The sequence below is a fragment of the Felis catus genome, chromosome E1 (genome assembly GCF_018350175.1).
Source record: "Felis catus isolate Fca126 chromosome E1, F.catus_Fca126_mat1.0, whole genome shotgun sequence".
Lineage (NCBI taxonomy): Eukaryota > Metazoa > Chordata > Mammalia > Carnivora > Felidae > Felis > Felis catus.
Window position 1 is genome coordinate 46,893,566 of NC_058381.1, and position 27,365 is coordinate 46,920,930.

The 27,365-nt window shown below is 47.0% G+C and overlaps 1 protein-coding gene across 9 annotated transcripts in view; it reads right to left on the reverse strand.

The window, feature by feature from the left end:
* Positions 1 to 26,736, reverse strand: part of TEX2 (testis expressed 2) — a 104,411-nt gene extending 77,675 nt beyond the window's left edge. For 3 of the 9 annotated variants that reach the window (XM_023244505.2, XM_006940494.5, XM_023244506.2), the window contains exon 1: positions 26,589 to 26,736. The gene's annotated coding sequence lies outside the window, so the exon portion shown is untranslated. Of the gene's footprint in view, positions 1 to 25,437; positions 25,615 to 26,588 lie in introns of those variants that run through there. The other 6 variants (XM_006940495.5, XM_045045176.1, XM_045045174.1 and 3 more) reach the window with 3 other exon arrangements.
* Positions 26,737 to 27,365: the final 629 nt, after the last annotated feature.

Sequence of the window (27,365 nt, forward strand, 5' to 3'; positions counted from 1 at the left end):
CATTCCTAAGCACCAGTAACTAATTGATCCAGTCTACATCTATGTTAGAAGGCACTGCCTTAGAAGCGACTGCTCTGTACCTATGGTAAAAGGGCGGGGAGGTGTCTCTCTGTCAAGGTTAATCAGTGAACTACCTCAGACCTGTAACAGAGTATAAATTGTGAAATCAAGAGAGCCTCATTTCAGATGAGGAATCAGAGGTGGGCCCCTGCTTTCATGGGCATAGGACACAACTGGACTGAGTTTTGCTCTTGATCTTTGATACACCTGACTGCACTGTTTGCCCCTTGAGTTGTGGCCTCATCTCCTGGGGCTGGTCCTAGTCCCCCTCCCCCCCCTCAACCCGACCCCAACCCAGACCCTAGGTATAGAGCTGACCCCAGCCAGGGAGGGCCTCCACAGCTGTCCATTCCTGAAGGTCTGTTTCATTGCTGTCTCAAGGACCAAAAGCAAGACAGAAGGCAGCAATGAAGGGCAAATGAAAACAACAACAACAACAACAACAACAACAACAACAACAAATGTGGATGCACAAAGTAACGAGAAAAAGCTGTTTCTTGGTAGATAAGGGGGAATAAGCACCAGGAGCGGTTCATAACCAGAAATACGAGTACACAGCTTAGAACTAAACCGCCTAATCTAATTCTGGACGCACTATAAACCTGATGGCTGTACTGGGGCCCCATGTGACGTTTCAAAGAAGAGAATGCTGTAAAGTTGTGATCTTGATGTTCTTCTGCTCATGGGCCCAACAACTGCCTAGAAGCAGCTTCCTGCCCTTTCCAGATGATTAGCGCTGTGTTGTTGGGTTTCGCCCTCCAGCTTCTGTGGGTCCTCAGGGAGGACACTTGGCCAAAGCAAAATGCCAAAACAGAAGCAGCACTTTCTGGCCATCCACGTGTAATTAGGATACCATAAAATCCCACAGCAAAAACTCAACACCCAAAAGCAGAGCCTGGGGCAGCTGAGACTAGCTGGGAAGTGCCACATCTTGGGAGTGGCCTCGCCGGGACTGCATCTTCCGATCTGTCAGATGAGAGTCGTCATGGTGAAAGCCCAGCCCTCAAATTGCCAGGAGAAAGAATAAATGGGACAGCACTTCATAGACTGTGAAGCTTGGGCACCGACAGCATAGAAATGTTATAATTAACCACAGGGCTCTCTCCCCATGGACAGGATGGAGTAAAGAACACCAACGGAATATTATTATTTCTTCTCAAAGACCTGTTTGGCAGTTACTTTATTAAAAAATTTTTTTAATGTTTATTTTTGAGAGAGAGAGAGAGAGAGAGAGAGAGAGCTGGGGAGGGGCAGAGAGAGAGGAAGACACAGAACCCGAAGCAGGCTCCAGGCTCTGGGCTGTCAGCACAGTGCCCGACGTGGGGCTCAAACCCACTAACTGAGAGATCATGACCTGAACCGAAGTCAGACACTTAACCTACTGAGCCACCCACGTGCCCTGGCAGTTATTCTATTTAAATAAAGATGCAACATGGTTATCTTCAGAAAATAGAAGGGTTTTTTTCATCCAAAAACTTTATGCAGCCACTTTCTGAGCTGAGAAATTAACTTTTACACAGGCCTCGAGGCCTCAAGGCCTTACCAAGAAGATCTCGTTTAAGCCAAACAACTGGGAGAGGTAAGTACTATTATTACTCTCACATTTTGCAGATGTGGGAAAAGGATGAAAGTGGCTTAGGCAACTTACCAAGGCAACAAAACTACTGACTAGCAGAGCTAGGGCTCACGGGCCAAGGCCATGCTCTACACCTCTGCACTTACTGCCTCGCTCAGGTTATTCCCAAGGACAAATCAATCCATGGTCAACAGAAGCTCTCTACAGGTGCTCTGTGCTTCCATAAAGACTTACATCTATTCAACATTTATTGAACACTGGCTGCGTGCCAAGCCCATCACTGAAAGACAAAGACCTTCACACCGTCTGTCCAGGGAGAGCATCAACTCCAGGGTGAACCCTGAGTCTAAAGACACCTCAGGAAAGCAATGAAGAGTACTTTTTCTTTTTTAAGTTTCTTTATTTATTTTTGAGAGAGGGAGAGAGAACGTGCACGCATGCACACACACACAAGCACGAGTGAGCGGGGGAAGGCAGAGAGAGAATCCCAAGCAGGCTCTGCACTCTCAGTGCAGAGCCTGTGATGGGGCTCAAACCCATGAACCATGAGATCGTGACCTGAGCCGAAATCAAGAGCCAGATGCTCAACCAACTGAGCCACCCAGGTGCCCTGAAAAGTACTTTTTTTTTTTTTTTAATTTTTTTTTTTCAACGTTTATTTATTTTTGGGACAGAGAGAGACAGAGCATGAACGGGGGAGGGGCAGAGAGAGAGGGAGACACAGAATCGGAAACAGGCTCCAGGCTCTGAGCCATCAGCCCAGAGCCTGACGCGGGGCTTGAACTCACAGACCGCGAGATCGTGACCTGGCTGAAGTCGGACGCTTAACCGACTGCGCCACCCAGGCGCCCCTGAAAAGTACTTTTTAAAAAGTCCCAGTACGGGATTCAGCATCCGACTCTTGATCTCAGCTCAGGTCTGGATCTCAGGGTTGTGAGTTCAAGCCCCAACCCACGTTGGGCTCCATGCGTGGTGTGAAATCTACCTTAAAAAACAAAACAAAGCAACTTGTAGTAATTCAAGAACAGACTATAAAATACTTAGTTGTATTGTTATAGGCCCCTCAAAGCCTGCTTGGGATGACAATCAACCTACTAAGGAAATGTGCTCCGCATCGGGAAGACTTTCTTATAGTATAGTACACCACAGTTTATAGCAAAAAGAAATCCGGCAGGACCTAATCAGCCTTCAGCACTACGTGGTCTCCCCACCTCCCCTACTTTATTGCTGTATATAAGTAAATGTTCTATTGCATGTACTAAAATTTTAAGAAAACCCTAAAAATACTGCACATCCCTTTTTGTGTGCGATGGGAACATATTTCCATCTTAGGGAAGTCGGTCACAATTAGCTGCGACTTCCCTGAGACAGTGAGAGGCTACATCAGATGAGGCTGTGTAGTGAATGTTCCATCCACGTTATTGATTACCTGGTGACTTTACTGATATCTGTCTTCCCTTTTATACTAGGCATCTCAGGCAGCTGCTACCACAGATTTTCCCTATGTAAACTACCCCACGAAATGTTCATCTAAATGTCTCCAGGGACTACCATATGGAAACTGACTTCAAAAACAACATCCAAAGACAAGCTCTTATTTTCTTCTCAATTTATTATGTCTATAAAACAAGAATTTGGAGTTGATTGTAGATCTAAGGCTCTCTCTTTTCTTTTAAATGTTTATTTTATTTATTTTTGAGAGAGAGAGAGAGAGAGAGAGCGCACGCGAGCGAGCGCAAGCAGGGGAAGGGCAGAGAGAGAGAGAGGGAGACGAGGATCCAAAGCAGGCTCCATGCTAACAGCAGAGAGCCTGATGCGGGGCTCGAATTCACCAACTGTGAGATCATGACCTGAAGTCAGATGCTTAACCAACTGAGCCGCTCAGGCGCCCTAAGGCTCTCCTGACTTCACAATTTATGCACGGTTACAGGTCTGTTTGCACAAACATTTTAATTTCAGCCAAACCTTTCTAGCTGCACATGTGGGATTTAAGCTCTAAGAGCAGAGACCACAATTGAGCATTCAGTACTTGTCATTTGTATCCTGCCTTACAATGCGCAAAGCAGTACTGGAATAGCCCTCAGGGAGCTTAGAGAAGGGCTGTGAGAGATATCATCGAATAATCAACACAAGAGCTCTGAAGTAACATGAAGGATACCAGGAGGGCACAGCCTGTAGGGAAACCTAATCAGTTTGAGGATCAGTCACGGAAGGGTCCCTGGAGCAAGTGGGAATTGGGCTGACATCTCAAGGATGAGTCTGAGTTGGCCAGGACTGTAATGTGGGCAGTCCAGAAGGGAGCATGGCATGAGCCAGGGACCTGAGGCAGGAGCACAACCTAACAGAGGAATACAAAGAAGCCCCTTGAATGCGGGTACAGTGGACACAGCATGAGACTGGAAAGGTAGGCAGGGACCAGGTCATGCAGGACTTTGAAGGCCACATCAAGAGCAATGAGGAACAGCTGAAGGGTCACTGTATGTTGTCTAGAGGCAGGTATGGAGGTGATCAGATGCACGTTCTGAAAAGCTCACTCGGTGCAGTGTGAAAACAGACTGGAAAGGGACAAGAAGGGACTCAGAAAGGTCAGTTACAGTCTTACATTTTAGGTGAAAGGTGACAGTAGCCAAGACAAGGGAGGTGGCTGTGGAGATGAGACAAGGGGCCTGAGAGAGAGAAGATGAAATGGGTGGGACTTGGTGGGTGGGCTAGGGAAGGAGGAAGAAGGTATTTCCAAGGACAAGCCTTAGGCTTACAAGAGAGACAGTGGTCAGTGGTCCCATTTATCATGTCTGGGAATAAGAGAAGGATCAGGTTTAGGGGGAACGGAGTAGGGGCAGTTTGGAACATCTTTTTTTAATGTTTATTTATTTATTTTGAGAGAGAGAGAGTGCAAGAAAGTGGGGAAGAGGCAAAGAGAGAGGGGGGAAAGAGAGAGAACCCCAAGCAGGCTCCCTGCTGTCAGCGCAGAGCCCAGCACAAGAGTCGATCCCATGAACCATGAGATCATGACCTGAGCCAAAATCAAAAGTCGGACACTTAACCGACTGAGCCACCAGGCACCCCCAATTTGGGACATCTTGAGTCTGACACTTGGTGGCCTCCAAAAGTAAGTGTCAGAAAGGTGTTGAAAGTTCTGATTCAATAACTAATACTATTACACATCCACCCAGAAGGGAGACTAATCATTCCTTACAAATACCCAAAACCAGTAGAAAGAGAATTCGTTGAATGACGAAGTATTTTCTTGAAGTCGTGACCTCTAACGATACTGTGCAGGTAACATGTAATAAAACCATTTCAGAAATGCCTGCCTACGTTCAACTTTTTGGAACATCTTTCAGAGAAATTGAATGCCATCTACTATTCTACACATGCAAAAAAAATCTTCAACTTTTGGGACCCTAATTTAAACCAGGCAGCAAACAAGAAATTTCAAAATGGAGCAGGAAAAATAAGTTTCCTAAAATGAGGAGTTGGCGGCGGGGGGGGGGGGGGGGGGGGGGGGGGGGGGGCAGGGGGAGATCTTGGCATCACCCAGACAGCTCACTTGGCATGCACTAATTCACTCAAAGTTCTGAGTTATGGAAAACAAACTTTGAATGAAGATTTAAGTCCCAGAGACATCAAGACACTCCTCATTCCATCTTTGTGGCCCTAAGAGGCTGGAATTGTGTTTTTCAAATGAGGAATGGGAGACAGAGAAGCTGAGAAACTTGCCTAAGGCATCATTGCCAGTAAGGGCAGAAATGCAAAGCAAACAGGTCTAGGCAACTCCCTTTACCAATTCCCACCACCACCAGGAAGAGGAAGAAGCAGCTATTTCCTTGGCACCGATCCTCTGCTGTAGAGGTGGAAAATTGGGACGTTTGTTTTGGAAGGTGTTTTCTGTTATCACCTGTAGTTCAGCAATTACATTCTTGGCCTCAAGATAACCTTAATTTTTAAAGAGTTTTCTTTGTCAATTCAGTTGTCTCTGTTTCGGCTTCTTAAAGGGTTTTTGCCTGGTTGGACATATAAACCACACCCAAGGGGTGCCTGAGGGGCTCAGTTGGTTGAGCGTCCGACTCTTGATTTTGGCTCAGGTCAAGATCCCAGGGTTGTGGGATTGAGCCCCACGTTGGGCTATTCGCTAGGCATGGAGTCTGCTTAAGATTCTCTCTCTCTGCGCCGCTCCCCCCCCCCCCCCCCCCCACTGCTCGTGCTCTCTTGCTCTCATACACAAACAAACAAACAAATCACACCCAAAAATGCTTTATAAGGTTTAGTTGTGATTGCTTATAAAATTTGGATCCAAATGTAAACTCAGATCTGGAAAAAACAAATGTTTGTTTTTCATCAAATGCCTACTGCATGTTTCCAGCCAAAATCCACTGAAACTATGGTGAATAAGCAGCCTCTTACAGAACAATTTTTCAAAAACCACTTATTCTTAAGCCAAACTCAGAACTTTTTTCCCTGAAGAAGAAATGCTATCACGTACATTCCTCGCCAGGCCACAAAGCTTAATACCTCAAACAGTCAACCAAGGATCCTGTATGTTAACAGGAAATATTACATAGTCCTTACAAAGAGTGTGTAAATTATATAGAAATGGGGGAACATGCAAGTGAAATCACGATAAATGAGGAAAAAACACAAACTAGTACATACACTGATTACACAACGTTTATAAAGGTAAGCGTGTCGATATGCTAGAGAGAGAGAGTTTAATTTTCCTCTGTATCGCCACCTACACATACACGTGTATGTAAGTATATGTATACAATGCATGTGTGGATGTGTGTATAAAGGTCTTTGTCAACAAATGCTTACGGTCTATTAGCCCTCCAAGTATCTTGAAGCACTGCTCAACTTGGAACTGCTGCCCACGGTCCAGCCCCCAACACCCAGCCCTGACATAGACTCTCAGGTGGGTTGCTGGCTCAGGGACCTGGCAAAGTGGCTGAGGGGACACTGAAGAGGAGGAGGGCAGAGCAGGACTTACAGAGGGAAGAGGGGAGCAAGGGACAGGTGGCCTCAGGGAGCTGAGGCAGGCGCCTGCCAGGGTGGTTAGAGCATGCTTTTCCAACTCAGATGGGGGGCAAACCCCAGCTCAGCCCCTCACCAGCTGTGTGACCTCAAGTTAGGTACATAATATTTTCGAGCTTCAGTTTTTTATCTACAAAATGGGAAGAATAAAGTCTACCTCACAGCAGCTGTGTGGGGATGAAAGGAGTTCCACATACGCCCTTACACAGGCTTCTCCTTGGAGGGCTAGCCCCCTTCCTCCCTTCGCAGGTGTCGTCACTGTCCCGGTCTGCAAAGAGGTGGCAATAACAACAGGATGTTGTTCGGATGAAAGGAAGATGTATGGTACTGGGTCTGTCCACTGTGGCCCTTATGCAGATACTGGTTATTAAGACATCGCTCATTTTTTTTTTTTTAAGACATCGCTCATTTGTCAAGTTAAAATTTATTGGAAATGTTTGCTCATCTTACGGAACACTCGCAGAACAAGTTATTTGTGATCCAAGGTTTTACTATATACTACTTCCTAGAAGATTGATTTTGCCAACGAAATCAAATGACATTCAATTAAAAATGACATTCAGGAGGGGCACCTGGGTGGCTCAGTCGGTAGAGCCTCCGACTTTGGCTCAGGTCACGATCTCGCAGTATATGAGTTTGAGCCCACATCGGGCTCACTGCTGTCAGCACAGAGCCTGCTTCAGATTCTCTGTCCCCCCCTCTCTCTGTCCCTCTCTTGCTTGTGCTCTCTCTCTCTCAAAAATAAATAGAGCATTAAAAAAAAAAATGACATTAAGGAAAGGGGCACCTGAGTGGCTCAGTTGGTTAAGCATCCAACTCTTGATTTCGGCTCAGGTCATGATCTCACATTCATGAGTTCGAGCCCCATGAGTTCTATGCTGACAGCGCAGAGCCTGCTTGGGATTCTCTCTCTCCCTCTCTCTCTCTGCCCCTTCAAAAAAAACTACATTGGGAGGGGGGAAAAAATAACCTTAGGCCAATAGCTATAACCCGTCACCCTGTACCCAGGTCCCTGTATCTGGAACTCATGGCCAGTCTCAGGTCAGTTGGCCTTTGGATGTGGGGACCCTTCCCAGGAAAGCGTTCAGGTTGTCAGACTTTGTGGAGTAACAAGTGAAGAGTCAGTTTGTTCATTTTAAAGACCGCCAGGCATGCGTAACATCAGAAAACCAGGCTCGGTGGCCAAAAGCTCAAAGCCAACCCGAGAGCAGGGAGATGCTTGGTGGGCTTTGAGCCACCAAGAGGACAGCCAGAGGCAACTTTATTTCTCCTCCTGTTCTTGCCACAGGAAAAGTGATAGTAAGCAAAAGAGGTTACCAACCAGGTAAGGTCAGTCATTCTCTCAAAAGGTCATGGATACCAAAGTCCCAACTCCTCAAAGTCCTTCAAATTAATCAGTCAAAATCTCTGCAAAGAAGGGGCCCCTGGGTAGCTCAGTCAGTTAAGCACTGACTTTTAATCTCGGCTCAGGACATGATCTCATGGTTTGTCAGATTAGGCCCCTCATCGGGCTCTGTGCTGACAGTGTAGAGCCTGCTTGGGATTCTCCCTCTCCCTGTCTCTCTGCCCCTCTCCTGCTCATGTTCTCTCCCTCTCTCTCTCAAAACAAACAAACTTAAAAAAAAAAATCTCTACAAAGAAGCCTCACTGAATTCCACGGCCCGAAAGATGAGTGTTACTCCCCAAAATTATTAATTAATAGCAGGACTCAACTCTAATGTCTCCTCCAGACGAAGACTCTCCTGACAACCTTATCCTTAAAGCACGGCCTCCCTATCTCCTGGTTCTCTTTATTTTAAAGAACAATATTACTACCTAACATTGTGTTATATGGCTACTTACTTGCTACCTCTCAGCCCACAGAATACATGCTCTATGAGGGCAGAAACTTAGTTTATTCACTGCTGTGTTCCCAATGTTGTGCATAGTAGGCACTTAAATATTTATTGGTTGAATGAATGAATGAACACTGCACTTAATACCTAAGTAACCTGTTTATGTCCTTTTCAGAAAATTCCATACAGTACAGAAAATAAATATATCATTTACAGTCTAGTATATTTTTAGCAACTGGGCATTGGGTTTTAGCTCCAGAATGTAACATATTATAAATATATTATAACACTTGCTAGGAGAAAGTGAGATCTAGCTTTACACCCGGATCATCTCTACTGGGCAGTATCCTTTGCAGGAGCACAAGCCTTCCTGATGCAGACTGTGAACATGGTACCTCTCCTTTCCAGGGAACCAATGTGTAATGTTGTTTCTGCTGGGAAAATGCATTTCCTTTAGGAAACTGAAATTCCAAGCCAGCCGTTAACAAAGAAAAGGATCCTGGGGCGTCTGGGTGGCTCCGTCTGTTAAGTGTCTGACTCTTGATTTCGGCTCAGGTCATGAGCTCACGGTTCGGTTCGTGGGTTTGAGCCCCACGTCGGGCTCTATGCGCTCTCGCTCTCTCGCTCGCTCGCTCACTCTCTCTCTCGTTGCCCCTCCCCTTCTTGCTCTCTCTCTCAAAAATAAATGAAAAAAAGAAAAGAAAAAGAAAAGAAAAGGATCCTTCAAGAGAAGGGGGGAATACCCCTGGGTGGCAGTGACCTCTTAGATCTTGATGGCTTAAATAAGAGCTCCTCTGCAAGTCGCCATCCACCAGGGGTCCACAAGTGGAAATCACAGAGCTGTTGCCACCAACAGGACTCCAAGGTCTACACCTGTGCTCCCAGGCCTGCCTTTGGACCAGAAGCTGCCACCCTCAGCTTGCCTCACATGCCAGGCCCATTGGAAGTGGAGCAGAGGCCCTGAGAGCAGGATGCAGATCTAATACATGCAGTTTGTATAAGGCACTTTCTTTAAAATATATATATATTCTCGGGGTGCCTGGGTGGCTCAGTTTGTGAAGCGGCCAACTCTTGGTTTTGGCTCAGGTCGTGATCTCACAGTTTGTGAGTTCAAGCCCCACGTGGGCGCTCTGTGCTGACAGTGCGGAGGCTGCTTGGGACTCTCTCTCTCTCTGCCCCCACCCCCGCTTGTTCATTTTCTCTCTCTCTAAATAAATAGACCTTAAAATACATATTTTTAAGTCTATTTTTTAAAATCTATTTATATATATGTGTACATATATTCTCAAATGGTAGAACTCTGAAGTCATGTTGTGCATAATAAAGTACGCAGTCTCTCCTTCACAACTAACATAACAAGCAACTCATCTAACATTAATTTTAGGCTCTTAAAACCCACTTGGTCAAAGGCTGCGTCAGTCGTTTCACTCTAAGGGGAAAAGCATATGAGGGAAATAAATGCAGAGTCGGGACTGCTTTTTCATATACACATAATAAATAATTGCACCTAAACAAAAAGATCTCCAAAAAGTCCCTCACAGAAAACACTGGCCCCAGCTTTTGAGGGGACTGAGGAGTTGCACCTTCTGGAAGCACTACTCTCAACATCTGTACCACTCTCTCAAAATCAGCCTGGCCGCACGCTCCAGCCCTGCTAAATCTTACTGTCCAACAAGCCACAAAGCACACTCCCAAGCGAGCGCCTCTACCTGCCAATGAAAAATGCCAGCTCCTTCCTAACGTTCTCTTCAAAACCTTGCATCGTATTACTTTACGTCAAGGGTTTTTTGGGTTTTTTTTAACGTCTATTTATTTTTGAGAGACAGAGAGACAGAATGTGAACAGGGGAGAGGCAGAGAGACGGAGTCACAGAATCCGAAGCAGGCTCCGGGTTCTGAGCTGTCAGCACAGAGCCTGATGTGGGGCTCGAGCTCGCAAAGCACAAGACCGTGACCTGAGCCGAAGTCAGACGCTTAGCTGACTGAGCCACCCAGGCGCCCCCCGTCAAGGGTTCTTAACATCTACATGCAAAATTTGGTCTGTGTGTACATGTGTTTTCTAGGGAGACGGTGCATAGTGTTCAGAGGTTGAAGGGGTGTATTTTCCAAAAGTGAAGGCACCACTCTTTCAAGGGGTTCCAGAACTTTATCTGTTCTTTTGGGAAACCAAAGTTTCTCAGGGCCACCTCTGGTGAGCGACGTTTCTATCAAGTTGGGAACTATTTCAGATCAGACACGTTTTCCCAGGAAAAATACCAGGAAGCCAAAGTACGAGCTGCAACACTTGTTCTGGGGGTGTGGATCCCTGGCATTTCTGGGGTGCCCAACAAGAACCCGTTGGGCCTCATAGTAAGGTAAATCAAGATGGTGAGTCAATGTGAGGTCTGCGCTTAGGGTGTTGATTCTTGAATTTGCTTTGGACTCTTGGATGTTGGCATTTTCCACCGCGGGGCTTCGATACTTCATGATAACTTACTATTTTTTCCTCAGAAATGCGTTATTTTATCCAGCTTCATAAGAAAGGCCAAAATTAATGTGGGGTCAGCTGTGCTTCGGTGTATCACTCAAAATGCAGGGCACAGCTCCACAGGAACTTTCCTTCAAGGCAAGTCTTTTCTTTGAGCACTTCTCCATCAAACGTAACCCTTAAGGCACTGTTCCCACCATTCTCTGCCTCCGTCAAGAAACTATGTCCTAGGTATTTAAAAAAATTTTTTCAATATCCTGTAAGGATGCAAACATGCACATGCCCCCTCCCATTTTTTAAAAATTGACTTTCCATTTTTGTTTTAACGAACCACTGCTCTCTAGGAGCTTTTTCTAACATGGAAATTTAAATATCATACAAATAAATTTAAATATCCTTCAGATTACACGAACTCTCCACTTCCACCAACCCCAGCTGCCAGACCTGCTGTGATCACACATCCTTTGTTTCTACAAACCATGTAACAAAGTGACCTTGTTACTCTGAAAATCTCACTTTCATTTCAAGTCCACCCAGTTACCAATCTTCTTTCACACATACGGCAATTCTCGGTCTCTCTTCAAAAATGTGGCCGAAGGTATAATAAAAGAGAGGCTAAAAAAAAACCCTGTTCCCTGCTGGTTCTCCTGGACCACAATCTTCCTCTGCCATTTCCTTTACACCAAAAGGTACCAATGTATTTGGAAAATAATCAGTTTTGGAAAAAGGTACCTTTACACTATTATTTCCAGAACAACAAGATGTACAGAAGGAGAAATTACGATCTGCTGAGAAAATTGCAAAATAATTTCCAACGCTATTTGCTATAATTTGACAATTCTATCTTAAGAGACTAACAACTGTATCATTGTGAGATGTCTCAAAGCCATTATCCTAATTGAAATCTACTCAAATGGAATAGTTGCTTTTCAAGTCACATGAAGGTACATATAGACCAGAGATCCTCCCTATTAAGTCAAGGGATGGTTATACCTATAGAGTACGTCACCAAAGCAGTAAAGATCTTAGCTTCAAAATATCTTAATCATTTATCTTGATCTGTGCATGCACCAATCTAGAGAAATTCAAATGTTGACATACACACAAAATGAAGTATTGAACAATGCTCCTTTAAAAAAAATCAAAGTCAGGAAATGCAGACATTCATCTATCTGGTTTTCACTCCCAAGTTTTTGTTCTCCACACATTTTTATTGTTTTCTTTTAAACACACTGGACTTTTGGGGCGCCTGGGTGGCTCGGTTGGTTAAGCGTCTGACTTCGGCTTAGGTCATGATCTCACGGTTCGTGAGTTCGAGCCCTGCATCAGGCTCTGTGCTGACAGCTCAGAGCCTGGGGCCTGCTTCTGATTCTGTGTCTCCCTCTCTCTCTGCTCCTCCCCTGCTTGCTCTCTCTCTCTCTCTCTCTCTCTCTCTCTCAAAAATAAATAAACAGTAAGAAAAATTAATTATAAACACACTGGACTTTTCACTTCTCTGTGTTCACCGAAGAGAAAAGTGGAATGGATAATCCCAAACAACTGACTTGGGAACGCACTGCATTTTTCAGTAGCTTCCCATTAAAATGGGTCTGTGTGGGAGGAACATAAACCAAGCAGACTGGAGTGGGAAGAGAGCCCCTGGGCACAACAGGGAGCAAAGGGAAACCAGCTAAAGGCTTAAAGACCAGCAAGAAATAATCTACTCAGATAACTGAGAGCCGATGCCATAACTTTCTCTGTTATTTAAAATCCACAGTGCTGACTCTTCATTAATTTTGGATGAATTTCACGGTAGGTTTTTTGTAATTACCAACAGCTTGCATTACTAGCTCATGAGATGGCTCTATCAATTCAGAGATCTGGTTTCCTAAGCAGAGCCTCCTGGATCACATGCCCACCTCCACGTGAAGGTTAATGCTGCCAAGGGGCTAATGAATCCTCAGAAGCAGCAAGAGTAGGAGACCTTCCTCCCAAACCGTTTCAGGGCCGGACCCCTGACTCCCCAGAGCACTGGGGAAGAAATTCGGAGAGGGGAAGAAGCTTAAGCTACGCAAGGTAGAAAATGATCACCTTTTACTGCAGTTTAAATTTCTGCTCGTTGCAATAATGCACATTTGTCGCCGACGCTCTCTTGTACGTTGGCCTGCCTCTGGAAGAACAGTCTTTCTGAAAGCAATAACTTCTGTCTTTTCTGCCTCTGGCAACATTGGAATAAGGAATATAAAACAGAATCCTACTTTCATGAGCACAGCTTGCCATCACAGGATACATATGAGGTCCACAAAGAAAGGTAGGAGCCTGTGACAGCCATGGCATATGTGCGTTCCTGGCCAGTCAGAGGCCACCAGAGCACATGGCTGACTTCTGGGATAGAAGGGGGTGAGCTGAGACCCCCGGCATCCCAGGTAGGAGCAGGCTCCACCGTCCAGAACCACACGACTGGAAGGACCAGCCTCTGGGTTCTCTGTCTAGCTCAGGTCCCCCTTTCTGGCTGCAGATAAGAATCACCAGACCTAACAGAAAAGTCAGTGACAGGGAACAGATTAACTTAGAACTCATTAAGAAAAAAAAGGTGGGGGGAGGAGGAAAGGGAGGAAAATGAGGTGATGTAAGAGATAAACCCAAGAAAAATGAAAAGAGAGGCTTATGAGAAGTTAGGGAACAGTCAGGACACTGACCAAAAAAAAAAAAAAAAAAAAAAAAAAAAAAAGACTGAAGAAACCAAGAACAAAATATCCTGGCGCATGGTACGTGGCTTGTAGGGCAAGTTTATCCAGTGCTCTCCCAACAAAGGATACCTTAAGGACTGGAAAAGGGGAGAGAGGACAGTAGGGAGGAAGGAGAATCTCAGGGACCCATGGGTAGCCAGGGAGGACCAGTGAGAAGCCAGGCTTCCGTGCATGGACTCCCGCCCCTTAGAAACCTGCAGTCTGTGCTCTATGTTCTTTCACTTCTGCTAATCTGCCCCTCCTTTCTAAATAGCTGGCCTGAGAGTTTTCTAGATGAGTGGTGCGGAGACTTTAGAGCTGGAGTCCCTCCTCAACTTTTCTCCTTCAAGGGCCGTTTGGAAACCTGATGAGCATCAAAGACCCTACCACCACCAAATACAAAGACTTCACACTCAGTTTTCTAGAAGACATAGACTTCTCCCCCCCCCCCCCCATGCCCCTTGCCAAGGTTTTTAAAAACCCTGCTTGAAAGAACTCGTTACATGGTTCTGAGTGACAGGGTAAAAACTTTTTGATATACACCCTTTGGATGGTGGGTGCGTGGACTTTTAGAAGTCTGGGCAGAACAAAAGAGAGCAAGATGAAGTCCTGCCCCAAGAAAACAGTCCTAGTGCCTCCCAAAGTTCCATGGTTTTGTTGTTTTGTTTTGTTTTTTTCTAACTCTCGGAGCAAAGACCTTAATGGGAAAATAGGTGGTTCCTTTCTAGACTCTCTACAAACAACCAAAAAATTGAAAAGCAAACATTCCAAAACATACTTAAGTGCTTGCTTACGTTAAAAAAGAAAGAAAAACTGGCACACTGACTTACAAGCTATTAATCAGGAAGAAAACAATCTAATTAATCATTTGTAATTAAGAATTTATCGTGTTTAATGCCATGCGAATGCATGCTTTAAGATTCTTCAAAGACCTCCCTAAAAAAGAATGACAAAGTGGGTGAAGACCTTCAAGAGACTCTCATTTAAGAGATTCACAGAAGACTGACTTTCACTGCAAAAGAGTCGGGACCTGCCCCACAACAGTCCCCAAGCACGGCCATTGCCTTGGGAGCAGCGTCATCTGCTGAGTGCTCAAAGGATCACTGGGTAATCAGCCCATATTAACTTAGTGTGGGGATAACCCATTTGATAGGTCCTATCTCAAGCCCCAAAGAATTTGGCTTGAAATCATCGAGCCGGTTGGACGAGGGGTTCTGAAGCTAGTTTCGGGGCTTCCTGCTTGTCTGGCAGGGCCACTCCCTCCCTAAGCAAGAACATCACGGTAGGTTTTTTGTAATCAGTCAGAGAAACTGATGTGTACCCTACAACAACGGGCAGAAATACAGACACGGATGAACCAGATAACTACCCTCCTTTAAGGCAGCAAAAACCTTTCCTTTCCCCTTTAAATACCAATTTGGGCACCTGTGTGAACTCCTAAATTAGGAAAATGCAGCCAAAAAAAAAAAATCACACTTTTTTCCTTAGCTTGCTATAGAGTACCCATCTCACTCACCACTTACTAACCACCACTGTGCAGTGTTGGGTGACAGGCCACAGTACCCAACTGTAGCACTGTACAAGGGAGCCCAGAAGGAGCAGCATGCTATTTCTGGGAGAGGAAATTGCAGTTAATGGGTCAACTCTGACAGATAACACAAAATGGCTAAAATTCTTAGGCCACAGTACAGCTAAGACTTGTAATTTCTGGCAGACTTCTTCTAAGCTGTGGGTTATAGAAATATACATTTATTAAATATGTTTAAAAATTTAGTTTTTGAGATGAGCACTCTGGCATTATAAGTTCATACAGTTTGAAGGACCTCTTGACCATCTGCTCCAGAAAATTCCGGGCCCTGCACTTGCTACATTTGCTGCCAAAGCAACTCTATCACCGAATTCAGAAACTCAAGGTATGTTTTCTCCCTCCATAAGATTTTCATGCCACAAATCAGACCTCATGAAACAAAATTTGCTTCAGGCTGTTAAGCCTCTGCCAACACCCCTCTTGATCACAAAAGCTAGGCTGACCAAATGAGGTTGGTCTCTGGCTCAGAATATGATCAATAGTCATTTCTGTTGGGAGGTTTAGCCTTAAAAAAAAAGTTAATGCTCCTGTTTTCCTATTAACCTACCCCATCAGGATCGAATACCACTCATCACATCCCCATAGACATTATCCTACCCTGGGAAATTAAAACAAAAGCAACTCCTTTCCCGTGGGTCTTCTCTGACTTATTTTCCATTTCGATCTTGCCTCTGAACTTAGCCAGGGCAAGCAGCTCGACTTTCCCCGAGGACAACTCCCTTCAGACTTCGAGTACAGGTACTGCAGCGTCTGCTCTGAACTCTTAGTGGGGGGAGGGGGGAAGCAGACGGAGACCAAGAAGGAGCCACATTAAATCAGTCATTGCCATGGGGTGATGCTCAAGAGGTCATTTCCATCAGGCATCTGGATGTGAAGACACCAAGATGGCTCCTGTTCAGCTTCCATGAGAGCAGTTCCATCATTTTTATCAAAGGAAACAACAGTATAAGGTAGGAGATGCTCCAAGAGCAGGGGCTGTGGAGCCAGCCAAGCCTAAACCCAAGCTCTGTGCTTATTTCTGGGCTGCGGTCGTAGGCTCCCTTGCCCCTCCGCACACGGCTTTACCCTGTCCACAATGTCAACTGGCTTTTCCTTATTTGTCATCATTAGGTCCAAACAGCACCCTGCCCCCACAACACACACACACACACACACACACACACACACACACACACACACTTCCCTCTACCTGCTCTCAGAGGTAAAATATCAGCAGGGTAGTGCTAAACTTACCACATGGTCCACTTCTAATAAGTCGCCTAAAAACGTCTACATGATCTACGACATCTGCCAGGGGCCTCTTTTAAGATCTGTCTATGGAACACAATCATTGCCACCTCAGTCTGGCGGGCTGTCTGTCCTACAATTACATACCTGCCCCTGCGCTTTCCATCACAACAGGAATGCTCGCCACGAGCTTTCCGTGGCCAGGGCACCCAGAGGGAATCTCTCCTATGATTTTCCATGGGGCCAGGGGTGCCCATGCCACTTTGCTCTATTCCAACCTACCAGCAGATCATATTTACCTGTTAAGGTTTCCAGTGCCTGGAGGCATTGGCTGCTCAGCCTCAGGCAGGAGTTTACAGATACATGACCCCTTCCCTCCACACTGTTCTCAAGCAGCTTTGGTGCTAATTTCCATTTGAGGCTTTCTGGGCACCGCTTTGGTGGCCACACTGCTGCGGAGTCACACAGGTCTCTGTGTTGTCAGCTTCGGTAGATTTCCTGTATACTTTTCTCTTTTTCTTTTTATACTTTTCTCTTCTATCCCCTTAATATTCAGCTTAAAGCCTTCCCAACCAGACTTGCAAGTCCCCCAGAAAAGACATCACTCTGGTCTTCAATAAATACCTCCTCTCTGGTTATTAGACAACCTGGTCTAGGGACCCAGTCCCTTCTTCCAAAACAAGGCAAAGGGAAAAAAAGTTACCAAGGAAACCAGCTAATGACATCCCACATCATTTTTCTCTTTCAGAATCACAATCACAAAAGTTGTAGAAGAAATTTAACCTCCATCTCTGCCTCAAGTCCATTTCCTTTCTAGAACTTCAAAGTTCCAGCGCAGATCCAGGTGTCTCTTATGACTCCCTCCCATGTGACAGGTGATCTGAGGAGGGAGGCTCTTCCCCTCACCTGGAAACTGGCCTCAAGGAGAGGGCAAGTCACCCCACCTGCAGGGCCAGGTCTAAGTACAGCTGCCTCCCCAACAGGCATTCTCCCCAAATCAGGAAGCTTCTTCCCCTCCCACTGCTGCCTAGAGCCCTCTTCAGGGCTCATCTGGCATTATTTTTGAGTAATACCAGGGGCTCTTAAACACCTGCTGAACACCTCCAAGGGCAGAGTGCTCTGGTTTGTCGATGGGAGTGAGGACAGGGGAGGGGGGTGTGAGAGGGAGGAGATACAAATACGAACAGGGCACAATCCCTATCTTCTAGAAGGAGAGTAAGACTACTCTATCCCTGACTGTGGACCACATGTGGAAGACTCTAACCTTGAGGCCTCAATTTGGAGACCTGTGCTACTGATGACGTACTTGGGCAAAGAGAGCCACTTCCTGAAGCTGGAACAGGGAGCCCGTCCAGAAGAGAGGGCCACCCTTACAACCTGGCCCATATGAAGGTTTCGGAAGGTAGGACAACCCCCAGCCTGGGGACTTGTGTTTGCTGCCAGGAGGATGTGGAGGCGCAGAGGACCTGGGCTGCCTTTGCTGCCAGGAGGCTGAGGGCCTGGGCTGTCTTGGTCACCTCTTTCTTCCCAGCACATAGTAGATGCTCAATGAGCATGTTTCAAAAATGGATGACAGTTTTCAAGAATAGATTTAAGAGCAAAGCAGGAGAACAGCTTTTCTGAAAAACAGGTGCCAAGGGAAGTGTAATACCAGTGAGTTGCAGAGTATGTACAGCCAATGTTTTCTGCCAGGAGTAATTTACATTTCTCTTCACTGCAAATGCAAGCCGGCCCTTACCTAGTCCTTTACCAAGTGACATGATTTTTCTCTTTAAACCTCTCCTGAATGGTCTCTCTCTCTCCCATTTCACTGCCACTGCTCTGGTCCAAATGACCACCTTTTTGCTTGGAAGACAGCAGCATCCCCCTCATGGCTCTCCCCACGGCAACTTCCATCTATTTGCCCCACTGTCATGGGAGTGATTTTAAAAAATGCCCTAATGTGGGGGCACGTGGCTGGCTCAGTCAGTAGAGCATGTGACTCTTGATCTCAGGGTCTTGAGTTCAAACCCCCCATTGGGGGGTAGAGCTTACTGAAAAAAAATATTAAATTAAAAAAAATTCCTAATATGAGCATGTCACATTCTTGCCCAACACCCCAAGAGAGCCTCTTGTTGCTCGTGGGTTAAGATCCATATTCTGAAAAGTGCTGTGTGATCTAGACCCTCCTGCCTTCTGCTTCAGCTGGGCCACATGGCTTTCTCCTCCTAGTTTATTATGTTCCAGGCACCTTTCTGTTCCCAGGAGGAAGGGACGGAGGCCTGCTCGGAACCACCTGCTCCCTCTTCAGGAAACAGCTCCGCCCGCTCACCTCGCTCCCTTTTGTTCTCGTCCTTTGTAGCCCTTCTCACTATTTCTCATGACATATTTTTTAGTAGACATCTGCTTTTCTCCTTCTCCCAGGAGGGCAAGCAAGGACCTTGTCAATTTTGCTCACCCCCATGTACCCAGTACCCTGCACACTATCTGACCCATTGTGCAAGCTTCTTAAATGTTTGTTGGGTCATGAATGAATGAATGAATGAATGCAAGTACAGTAGAAAACAAGGGTTAGGGATCGAACAGTTTTTATAGCAGAATAACTCAGAAAGGGAAATAAGGGGGAAAATAGTCCACGGGAATTCATCCTTGGAGCATGCAGTGGGTTCAGATCCATCTTACAAAAGAAGCAAGTTCTGCGCCCTTGACCCAGACTTCAAATGCATTCTCCTGTCAAGTTGCAAGGGCGGCCCTCTAGTCTGGATGGGCCTCTTGTCCCAGCCTCAGGAGGCATCACTCTCACTGAGTATGTGATCGGGGGCACGGGGCTCCAATTTGAGACCCCAGGTTACAGTCTTCCGTATGCAGTCGAGTCAGGGATGCCTACTTTTCACAAGCAAGTCCATGAGGGTTTGTAAGAAATGTTCATTTAGGATTCTGAATTTTAACTACCAACACCAGTCCTGTAATTAGGCAGCATGCAACAATTTTTTTTTTCTGGGACCATATCTACCATATAGTTTTATATTCCAAAGATATATTTACACTGATAGAAAATCCACCAATAATGCTTCAAATTGAAACTATCTTGGAACAAGATTAGGAAAATGTCACTAATTAGTGGAACAATGATAGATCCACGGGGCTCATTATGCTATTCTTTTGTGAATTTAAGAAACGTTTCTAGGGGTGCCTGGGTGGGTGGCTCAGTCAGTGGAGCATCCCACTTTGGCTAGGGTCATGGTCTCGCGGTTCATGGGTTCAAGCCCCTCATCGGGCTCTGTACTGACTGACAGTTCGGAGCCTGGAGCTTGCTTCAGATTCTGTGTCTCCCTCTCTCTCTGCGCCTCCCCTGCTCTCACTCTTCTCTCTGTCTCTCAAAAATAAATAAACATTAAAAAAATTTTTTTTAATTTAAAAAATGTTTCCAGAATAAAGAGAAAATTTTAAAGGAACGAATGCAATTATATACAAATTTGATCAGTTCTAACAAATACTCTGCAGGATAAATACAAATTTTGATATGGCTGGGTCTATACTATTTTACTGAACATCCCAAACCAGGCCAAAGAACCAAAGCCAGTGACTCCTTTTATGAAATTTCTTCCTATATGATCCTGACGTGTGGCGGCTTCCCTGAGAAAGCACCACACCAAATCTCATAGGGCATGGAGTTCAGGCAGGCACTGCACTTAGCAACTCTGAGTTGTCACATTTGATCACCAGCCTCTGGCCTCTGCCTCCTCTAATAAGGAAAAAAAAAAAAAGGCTAAAAATTGACCTCCCGTGTCCAAACACGAATGCAGACAACTGCAGGAAGGAGCAGAGGAACACTGCTTCTGGTCCCCGCTTGCTTCCAGCTGAACACAGCACCCACAGCCGATGGAGCAGAGGCCCCATGGCAAGTGCTCCCCACGCACAGGTGCTCAATGTTAGCGCATGACAGACGGGCCAACACCGAGCTACCGTAGAATGCGTCCAGCAGACACGCATATTAGCTATCTTAGTCTCCTCTTCAGTCCTGCGGTCACTTTACACACGGAATGATGGAAAATGCTGACCGAGAACAGTGGCTTACCCACTCCAGGTCAAGTTCTCCACTGTGTGAGAATCAGCAGACCCTCGCCCCCAGCCCTTCCTACACATGCCTGGCACTGTTCTCCAGACCTCGCAGACATCAGCTCATTCAATCCTGATGTCACTTGGAGGCGGGAAACTGAGGCACCACGAGGCTAAGAAATCCTCAAGGCCCCTGAAGCAATGCCTGGCTCCTGAGCCCTGGCTCTTCGTCTCTATGCACGGCTCTCCCTGGGTCTCCCTGTGACGCCTCCTTCCCCATCCTCGCCCCTCCTCCCCACAGCCACACTTTCCACATGCCGCTCCCTCTTGAAATGCTTTCCTGGACACTCCCCATGCTGGCTGGCTCCCTTTCTTCCTTCTCAGTGCACTCTTCTTCCCCTTCACAGGAAGGAGCCTTCACACTTCTCACAGTGTAATATATACACACAATGCATACATCTCGACTTGTTTATTGCCTGCACTAGATAATGTGCTGTATGCCGGGCAGAGACCACATGTTTTGCTCCCCACTGGATCTCCAACACCAGGCACAATCGTTGGCTCTGGTAGATGCTCAAATCTTTATTGATTGAGTAACAGTCGTTGTTCAGTCAGTCCTTTCAATGGCAAGATTTTTAAATTCTCTATTTCAAGCCCCAAATGATAAATAGAACCATCTTTAGGAACACTGCTTAAAAAGACAGCATTAGATGTAAGAAAGAATTTAAAATTGAATAAGAGAACAGGCCAGCTTATGTCAGCTGTAAGAAACAACAGAGAAATGAAACTCAGAAAATGCATATTGTGATTCTGAAAGATTATTTGCAGGAGCAATCCAAGGGGTGGGTTTAAATCTCAAATCCCAAATAAGCTTACCACTGAAGGGGGTTCCTCTTGCCCTGGGCCATTCTCAGCTGTTAGGATAAGCCGGCGAGGCACTCAATTTGTTAGTTCCAATAAACTTCTTAGTAGGGCAAAGCCCTCAGAACCAGCATTTCAGGCAAACCCAAAAGAGAGAGGTTACCCGATTGTTTCAAAGCCAACCCACGTTTCCTATCCCACCAGCTTCCACACGGAAAGGCTGCTGGGTTCTGCTCTCAATGGTCCCACTTATGCTCACAGTGACCCAGGTTCTGGCTTCTGTTCATCAAAGAAAAACTTTGCCTTTCAGGGACTTAAGTCGCCTACAACTCCCATAGGGGTTATTCTTTACCTTGAACAAAGTTCTCCCAGTACACAGCAGATGTCCTGAACAAGAACTCAAATTTAAACAGGTGTTGAGTACATGAGAAAAGAGTAGGATATTTGTGACTCAAAGCAGGGGAAATCTAGGAGCACCTGGGTGGCTCAGTTAGGCATCTGACTCTTGATTTCAACTCAGGTCATGATCTCATGGTTTGTGACATCGAGCCCCAGGTAGACTCAATTCTCTCTCTCTCTCTCTCCCTCTTCCCCACTCATGCATTCTTGCACGCTCTCTCTCTCAAAATTAATAAATAAAGTTAAAAAATAAAGCAGGGGGAATCCTGCTTTTGAACTGGAAAACTCCTATGGCACATGGCTTGAGAGGATTCCCAGACAAGGCAGGGTCCATCGGAAACAACCATAGCGCTCATACAGGTAGCAACATTAGCCCTCATCCTTGCTGTGTGATCATGGACCAGTTACTTACTTCTCTGAACCTCAGTGTTCTCATCTTAAATAAGACTGATAGTGGGATCTACTACTCATAGGGTGATGTGAGATTTAAAAGTAGAGACAGTGCCTGGCACACAGCAATTCTCCATCAATGATAGTCGACTCATTTGTTATCACCTGACTATTGTTTTCTGCTTTACAAAGTACTATCACAAACACCCAAGTGAGACTTCAGGGAATCCTGAACGAAGTGTCTTTCAACCATTTAATTTCTCAGATCCTTAGTTCATAAACTGGCATAATCTACGATACTGTGTTGGAGGGGGTCAGGGGAGGAGACTGAGAAATCAAGTCCTCATTTTGGAAAAGAGACCCTTGAGGCTCAGAGTGGTGGAATGAGCCCAAGAACCCACATAATAAAACCCTAGGACTAGAGCAGGCCTTCCGACGGCCACTCTAGTGCTCTACCTCACCTACTGCTAGTCAAGGGCTTCTGTACTTTCATGACCAGCTAGCCTCCTTCTGATTAATCTCCCAGACACTTCGCCCAAAGCAATTAAACATTAGAAGTTTTGAAAGGGGAAACACAGAATCTTGTATATAACCTTGAGGTGCTTTAAACTTCACACGTGAGCGCATTCGCATCAGTGTAGGTTTCCAATCTTCTTATAACGATATTTCTTTTTAACTCGGGATTTAACGTTGACAAAGACCTTAATGAATAGGCAGGACAAAGGGAGTTGTCTGTCCATGGCTCGTTAGCTCCTGAAGTTAACACTTCTCATGGGGACAAGAGTCAGCCAAAGGACAGAGTTCCAGGCAAACTGGAAAACGCTCCTCTGGCCCACAGATCATGGATTAGTGCCTAAACTCCAAGTGGTAAATCTTGTGAGATGTCCCCAGCTTTTCCAGAGTGACCCACCACTTAACCCTAGCCCTGCCATTCAATAGCATCCACTGATACTGGGTGCTCACGATGTGCCAGGCAGGTGAGCGACTTGGTGTAATCCTCACGACTACCTATAAAGAATATGCTACTATGGTTCATCTGAGACGCCACTGCTGGACGATGTACCATTATTTTATGTGCAAAAAGAGGACATCGCTGCCAACTACAACGGTGAGACCCCATACATCATGAGACACTTATCTTCAGAAATGTCAAGATGAGACAAACTGTACATATCTTAGCACGGCTGAAATGTGCACACTGTCCCCGTTTTACAGATAAAGAAACTGAAGTATAGAGAGAAAAAAAAAAAATTTGCCCAAAGTCACAGAGCTGCTAAATGGAAGCACTGGGATGCCCCCTGGTAAGTATGGGCAGTAAACTCAAATCTCCCAGCAGCCACGTGAATTACCCAAAACGGTACCAGGCAGAGAGGCAGGGCACAGGGCGCTAATTCTTGGTCCACCGTGAGCATATTAACTGTGGCAATTCTCTGAACATCTCTGAACCCGACCTTCCATATGTCCAAAGAAGGCACTGTGCTAGAACTGCCATTCCTCTTCTGGGAGAAGCCATGGAGTCCAATGGAAAAAAGCAAGCTTTGGAATCAGAAAGTTCTAGACTGAAATTCTTGCTCCACCATCTAACCAGCTTATCACTCTGGACAAGTTACTGAACTGCTCTGAGCCTCAGGTCCCTCCCTCTTCCATAAAATGAGGCTACCGCAACCTATCTCCCTTAGAGCGCTGCTCAAGGACTGGAGATATGTATGTGTATACATATCTCCTACGGGAGGCAGGGAGAGGGGGAGAGGGAGAGAAGGAGAGGGACAGAGAAAAGAGAGAGAAAGAGAGAGAGAGAGGGAGAGGGAGAGACAGAGGAGAGAGAGGGAGGGAGGGCGAGAAAGGAGTACATAGCAGAGTTGGAATTAAACAAATGCTCTCTTTTCTGTATTAGCTGCCTTCTGCTTTGGGACAGGATCAAACAACAAACGCTCCCTGCAACCTCAACAATTCCCAAGGGGGACGCTCAGGAGAGACCAAGGGTCAGACAGAAGAAAGCAGATGCTGAGGGATACTCAGGCCAAGAAAATGAAGTGGAAACATCTGGCGGCCAGGGACTATGTTTGTTTCATGAACTTCCAAATTTTTGAACAAATAAATTGATAGAAGGAAGACGGCACAGGAACCAACACCATGAAAAGATACTGGCCAACAGATACGAGGATGCAGGTGGTTTTATACCAAACCTGACACAGAAAACCATTCTCTGAAGTTTCAGTTTGACACCAAAAGTGATCTACAGTGGGAAGATTCTCCCCTGTTGTTCTGTTTTGTTCTTACACTAAGTAATATTCGGTGTATTTCTCCCTTTCTTTCCTCAAGGACTTCAGAAGATCCTTAAAAGAGAGCTTTTTTGACCTGGCGGGAAGGCGAATCATACCACATGTAGAAACAAACTCTCCACCCGTTTTGGTTTTTTCCACCATAACCCACAAGGCCTGGCAGTTTCTGGCACACTATCGGCTCAGTAAAAATTAGTTGAATGAATATTTTTCGACTATACGCGATTTCTTTTGGATGAAGACTCCAAAACACCTTGTCCATTGATTCTGCCTGAAAGGCCTAATCTCTCCTGCTGCTTTTCCAGAAGGATTCTAAAAACATAATCTCTAATAAACAAACAATACCTTCGGTATGTGTGGTATCTCCAATCCTTTCACAGGGCCACATGCTACTTTCTTCCAACCTCCAAGCCCCGGGACACTCAGCCCAAGCACACTCTTGCACTTCCCTTCCCTCCCTCCGTCCCAGCCCCTGGGTGACTTGTCAGTTGTTGCGATGACCACCATCTTGATTTGAATCAGGTTGCTAATCTCCTTCCTCTCAGGCATAGCACCCCTTCCTGGAGATAAATGCAGGCCAAGTTGAGCTCACCCACAGCCCTCTCCGCACATGGACTTGAGGCCTTCACGGACACTCCCGGAGAGGCCCGTGTGAAAGAAAGAAACTATATGGCAAAAGGCCCGCTCTACCCCCATTACCTTGGGAGGCTTACTTGTTTTCCGTAAGTTTAGACCAACTACCAATTCTTGGAAGAACTGGAAATACCAAAACAGCTTAAGGGTTGAGTAAGAACTAATAGAAATGACTCTTTCAATACCTCCTGTGAGACAAGCTTCACTGTGTCACCTGGTTCTAAACTCACAAACCTGGCCTGCTCAAATACCCCCTACCCTGGAGTTCAAGGATCATTTGCCCCTCTGATTTTCCTTATTGGTCTCCATGTAAAAGTTACTCGTTGTTTTCCTTCCAGCTTACATCTGGCTCCTGAAAGGAATCCTTTAAGTCCTTTGATGAGAACCATCAAAATGTGCAGAAGGCCGACTCCTTTCAATTCCTGTGCAGAGCAGAACCACGGTGGACTTCAAACAGGAATCTGGTACCACCCCTGCCTTCAAGGAGCCCACGCTTTCCCTTCAACTCTAAAAAAGTATGTCCGCCCGGCGCAGTGTCTGTAAAAACGTAGTGACAAAGTACTTCATAGCTTCGGAGAGCGAGCGAGGGTGGAAACAGACTTTGCCCTTACATTTGATGCCCCGTAACCATGACGACCGATGGTTTAAGTAACCATCAACCCACTGAGGGGCTACGTTTTCCAAAAACCGTTTTCAAAAGGGGAAAACTCCCCTGCACCAACTCCCGCGTCGGCCGTGCGATCGGAGTAGCTGTGCGTTCCTCCTCCCGGTGCCTCGGTCTCGCTGGGGTGCTAGCCAGCGGCCAGCAGCCCCAGCCTCCACCGTCAACACCCGCGCTCCCGGGCAGGGCACCTGGCGTTAGGCCTCAGCCCAATGTCACTTGTTAACCTTCCGATCCCCCGGCTCTCGGCACGCCGCCGCCTCCTGTCTGAGGCACGCAAACCACCCCACCGCCACCCGCGATTTCCAAGGAGTTGGAGAAAAACAACCCGAGCGCAGCCAGCCCCTGACAGATCCGCGTAAAAGTAACTGCGGTTCTCGACTTCCAAGCATTTAGTGACGCGGGCGAGGGGGGCGGCAGGAGCCGGGGGGCCCATTCATAAAATTACGAGCTGTTTTCCTTTAGTTTGCGAGTGGACGGCCGTCCCTGGCCCGGGCCGAGCCCGGAGCCCGGAGCCCGGAGCCCGCGGACGGCAGGCTGGAGGGGATGGGCCGGCCGGCGCCTCCGTTTGGGGTCAAGCCCAAACCGCCACGCCCGACCCCAAACGAACGAGACGTTCGCCCGGGGGCGTCGCGGGTGGGCGTCTCCCGTCAACGCCGCGTAGTGACAGCGGGGCGGGATCCCGGGAGGGGGCCGATCCCCTTGCCCCGCCGCACCAACGGCCGCCGGCCCCCGGCACAGCCGGGACCCTGCGGGGTCGGGCCGCCCCCCGCCCGGGCCTTCTCCGCGGGCGCTCCCTCCACCGCCCCCCGCCCGGCCCCGGTCGCGCTCACCCCGGCTCCGCTGGCTGCTTCATTGTACTGCGCCGGCGCCCGTGCTCCGCGGCCGCCGCGGCTCCGGCTCGGGCTCGGGCTCCGGCCGCTGTCCTGCCGCCCGCCCGCCCCCAGGCACCGGCCGCCCCGCCCCGCCGGCGGACCCGCCCCGCGCCCGCGGCCGCCGCCACCAACCAGAGGGCCGCAGGGGCGGAGCAGGCCGCGCGCCAGGCACGGCCAATCCAGCCCCTACCCGCGCGCCGAGGAGCGACCGCGGAAATGGGCGCGCGATTGGTCAGGTCTGTTAAAGGGACCGCCGCCCACAGGGCTAGAGGGGCGGTGACACGGTTACCTGCAGAGTCCGGGTGGGAGGGGTAAGAGCTTTTCTTCTCTCCCAGCCCAGCTGCGGCGCTTTCTCCAGTTCTTTGCACTTACTAATTTCCTCTTCCTGCAGCCTAGCAAACAAGTGGGGGCAGAACGTGCCCTGGCCGAAGGGAGAAACTGAGGCTGCGAGAGCCAGGGGTTTCCCGCTGGGCATATTCACTCAAATTTGGGTTTTAGAAGGCCGTCATCTATCCCGTCCAATCCCAGAAATTCGCTTAAAAAGACACATCCTCGGCTTCACCCTGGAGGATTTTGACATAAAGATCCCTAGGTCCCACCAGAGTCTCTCATTTCCTATTTCTGAAATGGAACTGGGGAAAATACGCATTTTTCAACATCCCTCCCCCGACGTGAGTCTAATGTAGGTGGTACAAGATCCACACACACTCAGGTGCGTATTTCGAGTCCATCATA